We start from the raw sequence: 18,066 nt of genomic DNA, 5'->3' as shown, positions 1-18,066 counted from the left end.
CAACACGTGAAAGGTTGCTCTGCACAAAGAAGATGGCTGCCTTCCCTGCGGTCTGGGAGAGCAGAACTAATGCCAGCTCTTAAAAATGTTTAAGGAGCTGTTAAGTAGCATTCCCATGCTGTTGAGAAAAGAACATACACAATGTTTTCCCATTGGGCAGGACTGTATGCCCCGATTCTATCAGAGACCTAAGAAATTCATGTATCACTATTCCAGATAGCCACATGACTGCAGTATCCCTATTAGCACTTTTTGATGCCATGTTCCCAAGGACTCTTAAAGTTCTGACCAAATGGCCATGTTGTATGATTAACAAATTATGCAGACGGAGCATCCTTAAAGAGCAGATTCAGGTGGAAGCAAGTTTGCCAACTCAAAGTTCCTACAGATATTTAGTGCCATGAAATCAAATTACGGAAGCATAATTCATTCAGTCATTCCACAAATCTACCCTGAGCACTTTCCATGAGCCAGAAAATAAATACACATCAATAGCAAAAAATAAAATAGGTAGCATATTTTTAATTTAAAAAACAGCACAGGCTTAAAAAAAAGAACTAAGTTTTAGTGTTGGCACTTATGCTCTTGTAAGCCTTGTTTCAACAATGCAGATATATTGTAACTTAAGTATTTCAAAACAGGTTCAACGCATATTTAAAACAGCCATGTTTCTTTTAACACACTTTTATACATTTAGGGCATCCATTTGTAAACTGTAAGATGAGGGAATTGGATTAGCATTGGCTTTTGGAGAAATAGTTGAGTTTCAAATACCACTACTGCCACTTAATCTTTGTGGGAGTCTTAAAAATTTAGTTTCTCTAATTTTCTGTTTGTCTATCTTCAAAATAGCACCTACTTCAAACGGCTCTTGTATGGATGTTAATGCATGTGAACTGCTTAGAAAAATTGCCGCAAAGATGAGCCTTACTTAACTCCATTGCCCCTTCCCATTGCTAAGTTAGACTGGTCCTGGAAACCCAGTGACTAAATATTGCAGTTCCCAACACTCAAGGTCTGGATCTGGGGAATCTAAGAATATTCCAACTGTGAGAGGGCCTTGATCATTTTTCAGGGAAGAGAAGAGAGAATTTAATTTTCAGCTCATTATTAGTCTAAGGACACAGATGCTGCTCCTTTAGATTCAGCATGCAGCAAGCCAACACCTCTCTGGAGGCTTTCTGTCATCTAGAAGCAGCCTGGAGCAGGCCTAAAGGAAAAGGGAACAAGAGCAAGGGTATTCAGGAACAGCGGGGGAAAAACAATTTTCCAGAAAAGCACAAAATCTAACATAAGCAAATCGTGTTGCAGGCACTGAGCACTAAAGAGTCAAGATATCTGATAGTTGTGGATGGAGAAGCAAGGCGAGAGTAGAACAAGAAGTCACTCTATCATAGGGGCAGGTATGTAGACCCTGGGCCTGTACGTTGAGGGGAGGGCGTGTCACTGAGTGAGACACAGGAAGAAGGAGTGCCAAAAGCAAATTTCACCTACTTCCAAACTTTGCCTCTGGTCCCCTCTTCTCTGGAGATTTTTCTGTTCTGTGTTTTCCTTTTCCCTGTTTGGAGAAATGAGGCAGGGGAAGGACAACCTTAGTGAGCTGATTCCACTGTGTCCCTGAGGCAAAAAAGGGGCTAGGTTGGGGACTTGGCTGGATTTTAGGTTGTCTGTGCTAGCACCTGTGGTTAGCTCACTAGGCACCCTGCAGATGGATTGTCAGGCACTGGAGTTCAATGCAGAGGTTACTTGTCCATCTGGCTTCTGCATGAGGGTCTGCCACCTCACCTTGGTGCAAAAGGCAGCCATTTTATCCAATTTCATTAAAAACATTCTCTCATACCAAGCCCTGGTTAGTTTCAGGGAACTTTTAGTAAAGTTTTATATATGAGGGTGGGGGGTGTGGGATGGGCAGTGGAGGTGAGCAGTGTGTATATCCAGGGGGTAGTTCACAGAAAGGGATCACAGAGCAATAAACATGATTTCACTGTGTTAGAGTTCTCCAGGGAAACAGAACCAAATAGGTTAGAGATATACCTATAAAAGGAGATTTATTATGAGGAATTGACTCATGCAATTATGGAGGCTGAGAAGGCCCATGGTCTGCCCTCTGCAAGCTGGAGACCTGGGAAAGCTGGTGGTATGATTCAGTCTGAGTCCAGAGGCCTGAGAACCAGGGGAACCAATGATGTAAACCCCAGTCCAAGGGCAGGGGAAGATGAGATGAGATGTCCCAGCTCCATCAGTGAGGCAGGAAAAGGGACAAATCACTCCTTCCTCCACCTTTTGTTCTATTCAGGCCCTCAGTGAGTTGCATGATGCCCAGTCACACTGGGGAAGGCAATGGGCTTTACTGAGTTCACTGATTCAAGTGCTAATATCATCCAGAAACACTGAGAAACAATGTTGACTCCAGGCACACATGGCCCACTAAAGTTGATACATAAAATTAACCACTGTACTTATCATCTTAATTGGTTCTTTTTTCATGTATTTCCTCCTCATTCTTCTCCTTCTTCTCTCTCACTTAGAATATAGATTAATCTCCTAATGTTATGCATGGCCGTTTACCAACCATCTGTTTTTTTTTTTTTTTTTGAGGAAGATCAGCCCTGAGTTAACGTTTGTGCCAATCCTCTTTCTGCTGAGGAAGACCGGCCCTGAGATAACATCTATTGCCAGTCCTCCTCCTTTTTTTTGTTCCCCCCCAAAGCCCCAGTAGATAGTTGTATGTCATAGTTGCACATCCTTCTAGTTGCTGTATGTGGGATGCGGCTTCAGCATGGCCCGAGAAGCAGTGCATTGCTGTGCGCCCGGATCCGAACCCGGGCCGCCAGTAGTGGAGCGCGAGCACCCAACCGCTAAGCCACGGGGCCGGCGCTACCAACCATCTTTTGATATTTTATGGAATTGTATCTACCAAATAAATATTGAATTTATTGACTTATTGAATTGTTTCTACCAAATAAACATTCAGTTGTCTACAAGGTAAAGTTTTTTTTTAAGTACATTTTTTTCTATCCACTTACTCTTATAAAAAGACAGTAGGTTTTCTTTTAACATACATATCACACAGGGCTTATTCTAGATTGATAAATATTTGGCTGTAATCCTGAGTTAAATTCAACTCCTATAACATTTACATTAAGCATATGATGAATGATAAAAATGACATAGTTGATTTCCTGATGGTGTTTTCTTGAAAATATTCTATAATTAAATGCTAGTATGATAGAAATGTGTTTGTTTGCTAAAGGAGAAAATAATAATAGGTTAGTCTTTTCCTGACTAATGGTTATTATAATGAGACTTTTAAATGGTGACTTGCAAGTTGTGAGTTACTGACTATATGCTTTGGAACTAGCAATTAAAGAGCAATAGTCATTGTGGAAAGACACCGAGCTGTGATAAAACCAGAGTCACTGGAATGCAACCAAAAAGAAAAGATATGAATAATGGTTTCATAAAAAGCATTCCCAGAGATGATACTGTTCAACTTTTCTACAGGGAAAGCTGAAAGCTACATACACATGAGGAATACAACACATTTTTCCTGATTTTTCTTCAGTTATTTTTATTTCTTCTGTTTTATATCTATTTTTCTTCTCATTATAAAATAAGATTTCTTTTGGTTATAAAAGAAGCTCACTGATTTTTCTGCATTTAGAAGACTTTAAACGAAAAGGTCAAAATCTATAGTCATCTTACTATCTTGTATTAGTTAGTTTTTGTTTTGTAACAAACCAGATCCAAAATCTAATGGCTTAAAAAAACCTAAAACAATTATTTTATTTAGTTCGTAATTCTATGGGTTGGTTGGCTATATTTCTGTCTTGGGCTGAAGTGGTTACTGGCAGTTTGGCTGATGGTGGCTGATCTTGGGTAACTTCAGTCATGTGTCTGGGAGTTCGCTCGCTGTTTGGTCTAGGGGGCCTCAGCTGGGATGGCTTATCACTCTTTTGTATTGCCTCCCACTTCCCTGTAGGTTATCCCAGAGTTCTTTACATGGTGGTCTCAGGGTTCCAGAAAGCAGCATGAGGGCAAACTCCCACGTGGAGCACTTGTTAAGCCTCTGCTTGCTTAACGTTAGCTCATGCCTAACTGGCCGAAGGAAGTCTTATGGCCAGGCTGAGAGTCAGATATGAGGAGACTGCTCAAGAGTAGCCGACAAGACAGGCACTTATTGTGGCCATTTTTGCAAACAATTTAAAAAACCATTTGGGCCATAATTTATATTCAGTTTTCTGTCTTGCATTTTTCACTTAGAAAAATTACTGTATGAGAACTTACCTTCAGAAATATGATTCTTAATGGCTAGGTAATATTAAAATATGTGGTTGTATGGTCATCTGTTTATCCACTTCCCTACTAGAAATAGTAGGCAGCTTTTAATATTTTTCTATTCTAAAAAAATAACCCCATATAACCTTTATGATTTTGGTGCATATTACTGGATTGATTTATATAATTAATCTTGAAGCTCTTGATAAAGATTGCTAAATTGCTCCCCAGAAAAATTGAAGCGATTATATTCTCAGCAGCAATGTTTGAGAATATCAAATTTACTATCGTGTCATGGACCCAGGCTAGCATACGTTTTGAAAATTTTTGTCAGTTTGATAAGTAAAAAGGTATATTTTCAAATTTATAATTTTTTTGTCTCAAATATTAAACATTTAAAAAAAATAAGATAGTATTTTCTCTTATAAGCTCTTAGTTATTTTTTAGGAATTTTTTTTTCCATTGAAATAAAAAAATTAAAGTTATATATTCATAAAAGGTAAATTTAGGATGGAAGAAGTTTGAAAAATGGCTTTGTTTACATAATGGGGAAAGCCACACACTTTGCCTTTAGTCTTTTCATCGTACAATAGTAAATGCAATTGCTAGAACTTAGAAAATATTCTATGCTTCTTGAAGATGGGTCAAATAATGTATATTTGAAAAAACAGAGATTGAAATTAGATACAAAGATACTACGGTAGCATAAAAATCTGAGACTTTTTTTAGTATATGTGCTGCCGAAGCGAGCACTTAAATCTGAGACTTTTAAAAATGTGTTTTGGAGATGATGGTAGAAGGAGTCAAGGTCCTTTTAGGCGTGGGACTCAAAATACCCACTTTCAGTTAAGCAAATACTTTCGAGCAACATTGAAGTGACATTTGGAAGAAAATTTTTAACTGCATTTTTTATGTTGCAAAAAGGAGCAGTAAGTGTAAGATTAACTTTAACACTATGAATCCTAGAATGTTGTTTTTAATTTGAGTATTGAAGTAACACAAAGATTAAATTTTAATAGAAACATTGGATGTCATAGAATATCATAAAAACAACTCCCTTAATGCTGGATTCATATAATATTTTTGATCACAGGTTTTAGGTGACTAAAAATTCAAGCTTAATCTAAACAGTCTGTGCAATACATGTGAGTTAGGGCTATTGTGAGGACCTTAATGTTTGCATTTCCTGACTTTTTTTTAAATTGCATAAAGTAGTTTTTCAAAATGTTTTTGAAGTGGAGCTTGAGAAAATGTTTTAAAGGCAGTACATATAACCAAAGGAAAGAGCAGAAGAGAAGCTGTTAGTAGCAGGCAGGAAGCACACTAGTGAATGTGCTTCTGGTTGGGGCTGATGATGATGTAGGGAACAATTTAAACTCAAGTGACTTTGACCAATTTTTAGAACTAAAAAGGCTGGCAAGATGCTTATCCCTCGTTAGCAGTTGGCAATTTTATAACACATGACTCTAGGAAAGAGGAAGAAAGAAGAAAGAGGAAGATTTTGAATTGAATGCAGGAGAGAAGGTAATTTCTTCAAGCTGTTGAAATACACTGATTGTGACTCTTGTGGTGAGAAAGAGGATGTACACTCTAGAAAATAAACCACTTGTTAGGACTTAGCAAGGAAAAAAACCCAATGGCAAAAAACTCACCTCCTACATCAAATAATTTGCTATGGTCCCAAAAAGGAAAACTAAAAGTACTTCAGCCTTAGGATACATATGGTTTTACAGTGTATATTATATTATTTCATTCCCTGATGTCTTTTACTTATTCAAAATTGTTTGCAAACATTTAATTCATGTGCTACAATTTAAAACATATGCCACTGGAGATCACATGCTTTTTTCTTTTTTTTCCCTCCTCTCCTATAACTGTTACAGGTATTTGCAGTTTCTGGATGTAACAATGTCACATTATTTCAGTTTTTACTTTGAGGACCAAAGGATATTTGAGAAGTGAATGTCATATTTGGACAATGAGAACCCAACTGGATTCTTTGGTCACAAAATATTTACTAAAACTGTGATCACAGCATTCTGGGTATGTTCCTGTAAAGAAAATGATATTGCTCCTTCAGAATTATATTTTTTGAGTAGAATAATTTTATTAAGAAACTTTAATTTTATGTTATTTTTTTAACCTGATAAGGTTAGTTGTTCAAATGTTCCCCAAATAAAACAGCAAGTAATCCTCTCTCTATGACAATAATAATAACAAAATAAGGAAAGTGAAATACTTTTTCTCGATGAAACAATTTTTTGAACATTTTCCTTTCCCATTTCTATCTTTTATTTGTGTAATGGTGCTTAAAAGTAGATATAGTAATAACGCCTCTGAAGAGTGAGAATTTTCCTTCCAAGGAAACTTAAGAAGATAAAATTAATGCTTCAGTAACCTTGACAATACACCACACAAATAAGGTCTAGAAAATATTACAAGTTATAATAATATGGGCTTTGTTAAACTCTTAAATCATTATCATTGGCTTGGTGGAATCTTTGTTAATATTATTGGCCCCCTACTTTACTCCCCATGATCATTAAATGAAAAGAATTTAACTCAATTGTGTCAGGATTAAGTTTCACTGTATTTAAGAGTAACCTCGAAAAATGACTTGATCATGCTGGAGAATGAGCTCTCTCACAAGTAAGTGATAGTTCAGAATGGGCATGACAACTCATCAGGGTCCAAAGTCTCCTATCTTTCCATTCTACCTTTTTAATATATAGATTCCATTCCTGAGATTTCCTGACACTTTACAGTGGCTGCTGGAAGTCCATTATCACATCAACTTTCCAGCCAGCCAGCAGAAAGGAGGGGAGCAGGGCAAAAATGTACTTGTACCAGTTGTTGATTGTCCTTTAAAGGAGCTTCCCTGGAAGACCAAGGTAAAAATTTTACTTACATCTCATTGGCCAGAACTTAGTCACACAGCTATCCTCCATTGCAAATGAAGCCAGAAATATTACTGCCCTGGATATACTTCGTTTCTGCTGCTAATGAAAAAGTGAAGAATAGATATTGGATAGCCAATCACTGCCTGATACACCTGTTCTAAACTCTCAGAAGAGAAGAATATTTAGGTCCAAATACACGATACATACTTTCTATATATTTATTCCCTGACAGATTGCAAGGACCATGCTTAAAGACCTACTATGTTGTCTACCCACTCCTACCGCTCACCTCTTTGCAAAACCTTCTCTTCCTAATTCCTACCGCTGGACGGACAGAGCTTCCCTGTTCTCCTGGGAGGGAGATTATTCAGGAACTCCTGGAAGTAAAGAAATGAAAGAATTTGAGAATCTGGAATCTTTCCAGTGTAAAATGTGACTTAACTGGATAAACAGAATGTGTATCAGGAAGAAAAAGTGGGTAATGAGCAGATCTGCTATCAGAACAGAAGAGTAGGTGATATGGGAAGGCAAGGAAATCACTTCTGTGAATATCATTGAAGAATCGTAAAGAGGAAAACGGAGACTTTTAAGAAATATAAATTGACATGAAAGTAGAAAGGACTTTTGTTATTTGAATTACAGTTATAAATGATGTTTATTTTTATTTAAATCCATAGCACAAGCAGCTACCAAAATCATCAGCTTCAAGTAATACCTCAATCAAAACCTATTGCAATTCGCTGTTACTGACTGAATCTCAACTATACCTAATATTTAACTTCTTTCACCAAATATCTCCTCACCATTTCAGCTATATCCTTATTGCTTCTGAATATACTCCTTGACTACAGTTAAGATTATGTCTTGGAGCATATGTTGTTACTTCCAGTGTGCGTGTTCTTTGTTTCTGAAATTCCCACTCACGATGCCTCTTGTAGCTCTATTTTCTTTGCTGCCATATGTTTTGGGCACATGCTTTCAGATCTGGATGAAACTACATTATTCCAGGAGGGCTTTTGTGATCACCAAATTGGTGATTCCATTATCCGTGTTCAACATCAAATTAATATTAAATTGCATTTAGGAACTTAAGTAAGTAAATGCTCTGTAATGATCTACCTGGCAGAGTATTTTTTTTATTGTTTTTGGAACAAAAGTACTTATGTGACTCCCTTAAATGTGCTCCCTCTAGGACTTCACGCCATGCAGTAATGACACTCTTGAAGGCAATGCAAATCTACATCTACTTTGACCCTGTCCCAGTTGGAGGGAGTTCTGCAGAACTCAGGAAGGTGACAAGGTCACAGGCTTAGTGTAAACCCTTTAACTACAAGTCCTTTGTTATCTATCATATCCTTTGCTAGATGCTAAAGCCACTCTCAAAACCCTCTCTGGATCTCTCCCCAAACAGGAGTTAACTAGACCTTATGCTAATCCTCTTCTGATTACTATTAATCTATTTGCATAAAAATGTTCTGAATATAATATTATTAACACAAGAAATGGGACATGTTACCTGGGTAATTGGGAATGGTGCATATGTAGGACAGTCTTGACCCTATTTTTACTCAATAGGCTCTCAGTTGAGTTCTTGGTTCCTGTCACTCTCGTTTTGTAAGAAAGTAGATACTGTTCAGTCTTATTGTCATATCTCTTTTCCCACATTGTTTTGATGAGCTCTGTGGGTTTCTCTGAATTCTTTGACTTAATATATTCTGCATTTATTAATTAACTCTGATAATATTCAACCCCCAATGCAGGGCCTCCCAGCTAGATTATTTTATGCCTCCCTCACAGCTAGGTATGGCTGTGTGACTAGGTTCTGATTCTTGGAATATGATCAAGAGTGAGGTCCTATTAAATAGAAAACAATTAAAAGTAGAGAATTTGCCATCACCTCCTCTTTTTCTCTTCCTGATGGCTGGGAAATGGAGACAACTAGAGTCTTGAACCAAGAGTTGGAAGGTAAGTTTTGAGGATCCAAGCCATCATGTTTGGATGAACCATACACCTCTGGATTGTTACATGAGAGAAATAGATTTGATTTTCTTTAAGCCACTTGTTCTGTTTGGGGAGTATGGAGGGAGAAAGGGGGAAGTGGGTCCTTTTGTCTTAGCAGCATTGTCTTTATTCCAACTAATACTTTGGTTTAATTTAAGCTCTACTAGTTAGATCTGATTTCTCTTGAGCATGTTACTTAATCTCTCTGATTTTATTCAACTATAAAAGAAGAGTAACAACACTTATCTTCAAGGGTAGTTGCGAGAATCAAATGAAATAGCATATGGAACATCAAAGAATTGGAGAAGAAAGAATTTAAACTCACAGAGTAAGTATAACACAAGCTGGATCTTCTTTCTTACCCTCCAAAAGCTGGATCTTTGAGTAAGGAACCACAAACACATCAATGTTTTCAGAATAAATAAATAGACTTGGAAGCATATAGAACTCACTATATAATATAGTACCATACAATATAATATAGTACCATAATAATTTTCAAAAAACCGTGCTGAACATAAATTGCTTGAAAACATATAATGGAAAAGAATGTCTGGGTGGCCTAAATCCCAGAAGGAGAATCTCAAACATAAGCCTCTATCTTGGCATTTTAGAGACTGATTCTGTATTTGATTTAGGGATGAATTTATCCTTTGCTGTCTTGCTTCTCTCTTCTCTAAAATGGGAAATCTCATATGACTTCTGGCCCAATGAATAACAAGCTGACAATTATGAGGAATTTTAACTACACAAAGTTATTATTTATAACAACTTGAAAATTAGAACATGTGTAAAACATAGAATATTTTCTGCTTTCAAGATATTCGTATTATAGTCCCATTGTATAAGAAAAATTTATAGGGCTAATCATCACTTTATTATTTATTTTTTTTTTTAGTGCAAAGACCTACCACCACCTAATTGAATATTGGGAGACACATTTTCACTTAGTGACATTTTTACTTGTGTGGTCTTTTATCCTGAATGTTCTTTGTTCCCATGTATTTTATTAATACTACCAAGCATGAAAGACTTTTTTTCCTATTTGAGTTTTTACAACTCTTTTCATTATGTCAAGACTCTGCTCATGAAACTAATTTCTTGTTTACTATCGTATAAAATTTTGTTATTTTTTTCCTTTTTTGTTCAAGACCTTATTTTTCCTGTATCTACCCCAACTATGCAATCTCAGGTCTCTGTACTTCCCAGGACAAACCTCTTACTGAGATAATTTTTAAAATATGTTTTTGGAAATCTAGTGTTATGAAGAAGCACCAAGTGTTAGCAAGAGATAATATTTAAGTCAATTACTAATACACACGCATATACACCACACTATAATTTAGAAACATCACACAATCATCTACCAAATAATCTATAAAATTTTAACATCTTGGTGAATATTAATGCATATAGTACACTGTGTATACTGCAGACCTTGGAATAAAACTTGTATTGCCATCTCTGTGCATATGTTTGAAGATCTTTAAATGTGTCATTAATTAGAAAAGTTTAACTATGGGCCTTAACTTTTCTTCCAGACTTTTCCATTGTTATAAGTTGAATTGTGTCCCCCTAAATTCATATGTTGAAGTCCTAACCTCCAGTACCTCAGAATGTGACCTTCTTTGGAACCAGGGTCTTTACAGAGGTAATCAAGTTAAAATGAAGTCGTTAAGGTGGGCCCTAATCCAGTGACTGGTGTTCTTATAGAAAGGGTAAATTTGGACACAGAGGCATGCATAGGGAAGACAATGTGAAGAGACATAGGGAGAAGATGACCATCTATAAGCCAAGAGAAAGGCCTGGAACACATCTTTTCCTCACAGCCCTCAGAAGAAACCAACCCTGCTGATACCTTGATTTTGTACTTGCCTCCGGAACTGTGAGACACTAAATTTCTGTTGTTTAAGCCATCAAGTCTGTGGTGTTTTGTTACTGCAGCCCTAGGAAGCTAATATGTGGATGTTCACAAAAATACAATCCTTATTTTATAAAGAAGTATATATAAAAATATTTCAGCCGATGACACCACCTTCTGTTTAGTTGGCCAACAAAAACCTGGGAGCCATTCTTGATTTCTCCCTTTCCCTTACTCCTCGTATCCACACTACCACCAAATATTTCTCAACTATCATCACTTCTCTATATTACCACTGCTATTAGGAAGGCTAAGCCACCACAATATCTTGTCTGGAATATCAAAAGAGCCTTCTAACTGATCTACTTCCATTATTTCTCATCTTCAATCTTTTCTTTATGAACAGAGTTATATTTAGAAAATGTAGATCATCTCATGTCTCTTCCCTGCCTGGAACACTTTTGTGGCTCCCTTTTGTTCATGGAGTGGAATCCAGACATCCTACTTGGTTTACCAGGCCCTGCATGGTCTTTGTCTTGTATTCATCTTAAAACATAATTCTTGGAACTTCTCCTTGGGCCAAAGGGGATAACTAGTACTCAACAACACCCATGTCTTAAAATGACTAGAAAACTAGACAAAATATATAACTGTTTTCAGATGTTGGGCAATAGACAGTGAGGGACTGAAATCCCTGAGAGAAGGGAAAAAAATGAGCTGAGCACCATGATCTTCTGGTTTTCTGTCTGGAAGAACTTCCTAGAAATGGGGTCAAACAGAGCATGGTACTCTCACTGAGACAGAGAGAGAGATCAGAGTTCCAGGCTACAGAGGCAGTTAGAATTTTTAGGGTAGGGTGCTGAGGATAAAAGAGCTTTACTAAGAAGAAGCTCTAGAATTCCGCATAGGGGAACCCATTGAGTCTTTGCCTGAATACTTAGCTGTGCCCACACAGAGTGAGACCCCATGAGCCTGGGCAAAGAGCCAACTACTGGGTAAAAAAACAACTACCAGAGAGTGGAGATATGAACAATTTATGAAGCTCACACAAGGCTGAATGATGTTCAAGTTCAGACCAGGCTTTCACTATGACTAGAGTGAAAAGTCATCATTGAAAACTGTGGGCATCTAGAAGAGTCCACAGAAAAATCACACCTGAAGAGTAGAGCTAATATAGACCTAAAGTAAAATCTATGCTAGACTCTCACTCAGAAAGTTAAAATACAAGCCCTGAAAGGATTAAACTGATGTGCAAGCAAATTAATAGCGTGCTGGAATAAAGCTCAACACTCTATAAGGAACACAAAAAATCCAGACACTTAACAATGTAGCATCCATAACATTCAATGATGATTAAAATATTACTAGACATATGCAGAAAATTATGACTCCTGATAAGGATTAAAATCATTCAATAAATATGCATTCAGAAACAATGAGAGATGATAGAATGAGAAGACAAGTCTTTAAAACAGCATTATAAAATTGTTCAAGGATTTAAGGGAAAACATGAAAATAATGAGGGAACACACAGGAAATCTCAAGAGAGAATTAGAATGTATATAAAAAAAGAAGCAACTGGAAATTCTTTAACTGAAAAAGTAACACCTGAATTGAAATTTTCACTAAATTAAACACTGCAGAAGAAAACATTTAACGTGCAGAGGGGCAATTGAAACTATCCAAATTGAATGACAGAAAAAAGGCAGAAAAAAATTAAAGCCTCAGTGACCCATAGACCATATCCATACATCTATTATGTATAATTGCAGGACCAGAAAATGAGGAGATTGTGACCAATTTTTTTTCAAGAAATAATGGTTAAACATTTTCCAAATTTGGTGAAAATTATAAACTCGGTAATCCAAGAAGCTCAACAAACCCCAAGCAGCATCAACGCAAAGCAAAATACAACAAGGTACATCAAGTCAAAAGTGCTGAAAATCAGTGACAAAGAAGAACATCTTATAAGCAGCCAGAGAAATATGACACGTTACACATAGTAACAACAATAAAGATAACCACTGACATTTTATCAGGAACTATGCAAGACAAAAGACAACAATGAATTTTTAAAGTCATAAAAGGAAAAAAAAGTCAACCTAGAATTCTACATTCTGTAAAAATATTTTTCAAAAAGTAGAGTGAAATAAGGGCATAATCAAACAAAACCTCCAAGGATTTGTTTCTTGTAGGCCTGCACTACAGGAAATGTTAAAGGAAGTTCTTCTGGCATAAGCAAAATGATACCAGATGAAAACTTGTACTATAAGAAGAAATAAAGAGTTCCAGAAATAGTCAATATGCAGACAACAAAATATTTTTTTGAGTTACTAATTTCTTTAAGAGATGATTGACTGTTTAATGCAAAACAATAACAATGTACTATAGAATTTATATCATACTAGAAGAAAAATTATAAAAACATTACCAGAAAGCATGGTGAGTTGTAAATGGAAAATTAGTATCATAAAGTTGTTACTTTACGTGTGGAGTGACATAATCATGATACATTTAAGATGCATTTTGTGAATTTCAGTACAACCACTAAAACAAAGAACAAAAGAAAGCAGGTTAAAAGCCAATAGAGGACATAAAACGGCAAGTAAAAATTATTCAATTAATCTAAAAAAGGGCAGGAAAGGAGAAAAAAGAATAAAGAACAGATGGAACAATAAAAATCAAATTGCAAGATGGTATTACTTTAATATTAATAACTACATTAAATGTTAATAATCTAGCCATTACTATTAAAAGAAAGACATTTTCAGTCTAGAAAAAAGGCAAGACCCAATTATTTGCTGTTTATAAGAGAAATACATTACACATAAAACATAGGTTAAAAGTAAAGGGTAGAAAAACGTATGCCATGCAAACACTAATCTTAAAAACGTGGGGCTGGCTGTATTAATTTATCCAGAAGATATAACAGTCCTAAATGTACATGCACTTAATAACAGGGCTTCAAAATATACAGAGGGCAGATTGAGAGAACTGAAGAAATAAATAGAAAAATTCACAATCACAGTTGAAGCTTTAACATTCTTCTCTTAGTAATTGATGGAACAAATAGAAAACCAGTAAGTATAAGAATACTTGAATTACACTATTGACCTATCAACCCAATTGCCATAGAACATTGCAGGCCCACAATTGTAGAATATACATTTTTTTTATGCACACGAAACAGTCACCAATGTTTCTATAAATCTGAAAGGATTGAAATCATATAGAGCATGTTTTATGATCACAATGGTGTGAAGTTAGAAATTAATAGTAAAAGATATACAAAAAATCCCCAAGTATTTGGAAATTAAGCTGCATAGTTTTAAATAAACCATTTATCAAAGAATAAATCACTAGGAAACTCCTAACTTGACTATCTAGATAACAAGAAAGGAAATATAAATTACTAATATCAGGAATAGAATAAGAGACATCACTCTAGAGTCTATTAACATTGAAGGGTAATGACGAACATTATGAATAATTTTATACCAAAAATTTGATAACTTAGAAGAAATGGATAAATTCCTTAAAAGATGCAAATAACCAAAACTGAAATAAGATATAGAAACGTCTGAGTGGTTCTATAAAGAAATTAACTTTATAATTAAACACCTTCCCACAAAAAAAACTTCAAACCCAAGATAGCTTCACTTATGAATTATATCAAACATTTAAGGGATAGTTAGCACCAATTTTCAATTTTTTTCCTCAGAAAATAGCTTTCACAGTCTCTTATACTAAGCACACCACAAAACTTATTACTCTATACTATTACTGCCTGTTTCCACATCTGTCTCAGCTCCTACCCTGAAATCAACCTTTTAACTCTATATTCTCAAAAACCAGGATGGTGTCTGGCATAGAATTTGTGCTAAATAAATGTACGTTGATTTTTTTTTCAAGTAAATGTGTTAAAAATTAGTTTTATACTCCCACCAGTAATATATAAGGATTCTGGTGGTTCAATATCCTAGCTAGCATTTTATGTTGTCAGTCTTTTTGATTTTAGCCATTTCTGAGGGTGTGTAGTAGTATTTCATAATGGTTTTAACTTTCATTTTACCTCTGACTTATGTTGAATACTTTCACGGACCATATTGGCTATTGGTATAGCTTCCCTTGTGAGATCCCTATTTAGGTCTTTTGCTCACTCTTTTTTTTTTTTATAAATAGCATTTTTGTTCTTCTTGTTTCTTTCTTCCTACCCAAAGCCCCAGTGCACGGTTGTATATTCTAGTTGTAAGTCCTTCTAGTTCTTCCATGTGAGCTGCCACCACAGCACGGCAACTGACAGATGGGTGGTGTGATTCCGTGACCAAAAAACGAACCTGGACCACCAAAGCGGTGAGAGCACAGAACTTTAACCACTAGGCCATCAGGGCTGGCTCAGCTCATTCTTTATTTAGTTGTCTTTTAATTTTTTTGTGTGTGTACACGTGTTATATTTTTATCTCCCTCTTAAATGCATATGATATTTTATTAAGGTGAGATAAAATACTCTAAAAACTGTAAATAGACAACTGATTATAAACAGGAATTTTGAAAGGAAGTATGAAATTGCATGTGATAAGATTGATCAGCTCAAAATAAACTGATTTAATTAGTGTGAACCAGACTGACAGCAATGTAATGAAATCAATATGCCAAAACAAAACAAAACAAAACAAAACAAAACAAAACAAAGAACAGAACAGAACAACCCAACCAACCAACAATCAACCAAGCCATGTTCCTTTCACAAAAAAAGTATCATACAAAAGTCAAAGATAAGGAAGTACGATGATAGATAATTTTCTCTTGTTGAGTGGGGTTCATTTTTGTAGGTAAAGAGAAAAAGAAGCCAATCCCTCAGTGTGTTTTATTCAGCAAAGTTTTGCAAAATAATTCTGAGGTTGGTCACTCCAAAACTATTTTGATTGGAAAGAAAACAAAGTGTAAAAATAGATTTCTCACCTTCTTTGTAAACTGAGATGCTTACTATTATCAAGAATTTCTGTAAAAGATTTAAATGTGGCAATGATCAAGGTTTTTTTTTAATAATTAAAAATAAGTCATGTGTAACAAGGACAAACTATAAGGAGGGATAAACCTGTTAAACCATAAGCTGATGACTTTGCTTCAGGTATTTTAAATGTGTAAGTGACTACAAAAGTGTAATTAGAACCATTGCATAATACATAGAATCACATAGTCCTAAAAAGAATCCAAAAATACACATCTATATATTTGATGTGTTGAAGAATGAGATTATCTGAAATTTTTACGTCTGTCACTGTCTCTTTTTCAGATTTGCATGGTATAAAATTTCCATGGAAACCAATATGAAGAGCATAAAATTCTTAGTATTTAAATAAAATAAGTTGGTAAACATCCTGTACTGATGCTACAAAAACAATGACAAGGAGAACCACAGATATTGTGAGTCATAAAAATGTTGACTGCAAGTTCCATTTCTGTAATGGCAATACGAGGAGCACACAGACATTCTCCAGGGAAACTGGTGAAACTTACAAAAAATTACAGCCAATTAAGGTCTCTGGAAATGGTCCTAAGGGCATACAGCAAATGAAGTAACATTTATTCAAGAAAACCTACTAAAACTCAGTAAGACTATCAAGCCTGTGGCATTTGAACTACAATTCATTTCCTCTGAGCCCAGTTTGAGGAAACTCCACTCCAGGCGGATGTGACGAAGAACACAGGGCTCTCTTGTCCTCAAGCTCCCAGTTGAGGGCTACAGTATATTCCTGGGAAGTGCAGAGCATCAGCATTTCTTATCCCATCCACCAACTACCTGTTGTGGGAGCTAAGTTCCTTGATAGTGTCACCAAGAGATGTGGGCTTCCTTCTTTTACCCAGCCCCCACTCATGTGATGGAGGCTGTAGCTTGGGGCACAGGTGCTGAGAGTAATGGGACCCTGATCATTCTCACCTCAGCTTGTTTGTAAGGTGGAGGGTCCATTCTAGGAGAGGAAAGCTGAGAAAACCAGACGTTACCCCTCCCCCACAATACCTAGTGCCCAGTTCCTAAAGCAGGAATGTCACTCAGAAGTGTGCCATTTTTCCTGCCCCCAGCTCCGGAGCTGTGGCTCAGATATTTTTGCACAGGGGGAAAGGCAAGCCATAAAACAAATAGCTCCTAAGCTGTTCCCAAAGAAATTCACTTTATTTGTCCAAACCTAAAAGCACTCTCTTTTCAAATATAGTGGAGGTTGTGGTGAAAAGCGTATAAGAGGAGAGTGGTAGCTTTCTTAGAGATGTAAGCTAAACCATGGACCGGAGAGTTTACCAGAGAAAACCAGGGAAATACACAGCCAAGAAGAGCTCTCTTTGGATCAGAACAAAGCTCAAATACTGAACTCGAAAACCATTCTTGTAAACGAGGACAAAATTAATTGGATTGAGATCCAACTATATGCTATCTACAGGAGACTCATTTTAGATTCAAAGACACAAATAGATCAAAAGGAAAAAGGATGGAAAAGATTTATCATGCAAACTGCAGCTATAAGAAAGCTGGAGCGGCTACACTAATATCAGACAAGATAGGATTGAGTGATAAAAATGGTGATGGTTGTGCAACTCTGTGAATATACTAAACACCCTTGAATTGTACACTTTATAAATGGATGGATTGTATTTTTACTAGGTGCAAATAATCCCTCTACATGCATTAGGATTACATTGAAAATATTCAATAAGAATAAAATTAAAGTTAAATAGCCTGAGGCTAAAAAGATAGCAACTGTCATCCACAGTCTTTAAAATTTTTGTGTGCGTGTTTGTGAAGAAGATTGGCTCTGAGCTAATATCTGTTGCCAATCCTCCTCTTTTTGCTGAGGAAGATTAGCTCTGAGCTAACATCTGTGCCCATCTTCCTCTATTTTGTATATGGGTAGCTGCCACACATGGCTTGATGAGCAGTGTGTAGGTCCACACCTGGGATTGGAAACCTGCGAACCCCGGGCCACCAAAGCAGGCTGCGTGAACTTAACCACTACACCACTGGACTGGCCC

At 36.2% G+C, this 18,066-nt stretch overlaps 1 long non-coding RNA gene across 1 annotated transcript; it reads left to right on the top strand.

Annotated features, from left to right (window-relative positions):
- Nucleotides 1–10,726: 10,726 nt before the first annotated feature.
- On the top strand, nt 10,727–17,768 carry LOC131419199 (uncharacterized). Its single transcript, XR_009223172.1, has 3 exons — nt 10,727–10,830; nt 15,261–15,393; nt 16,337–17,768. It is a non-coding gene; the product is annotated as an uncharacterized LOC131419199 (long non-coding RNA).
- Nucleotides 17,769–18,066: the final 298 nt, after the last annotated feature.

This window comes from Diceros bicornis, chromosome 20 (assembly GCF_020826845.1).
Source record: "Diceros bicornis minor isolate mBicDic1 chromosome 20, mDicBic1.mat.cur, whole genome shotgun sequence".
Lineage (NCBI taxonomy): Eukaryota > Metazoa > Chordata > Mammalia > Perissodactyla > Rhinocerotidae > Diceros > Diceros bicornis.
The sequence above is the reverse complement of the archived record's forward strand: the minus strand, read 5'-3'. Positions and strand labels throughout refer to the sequence as shown.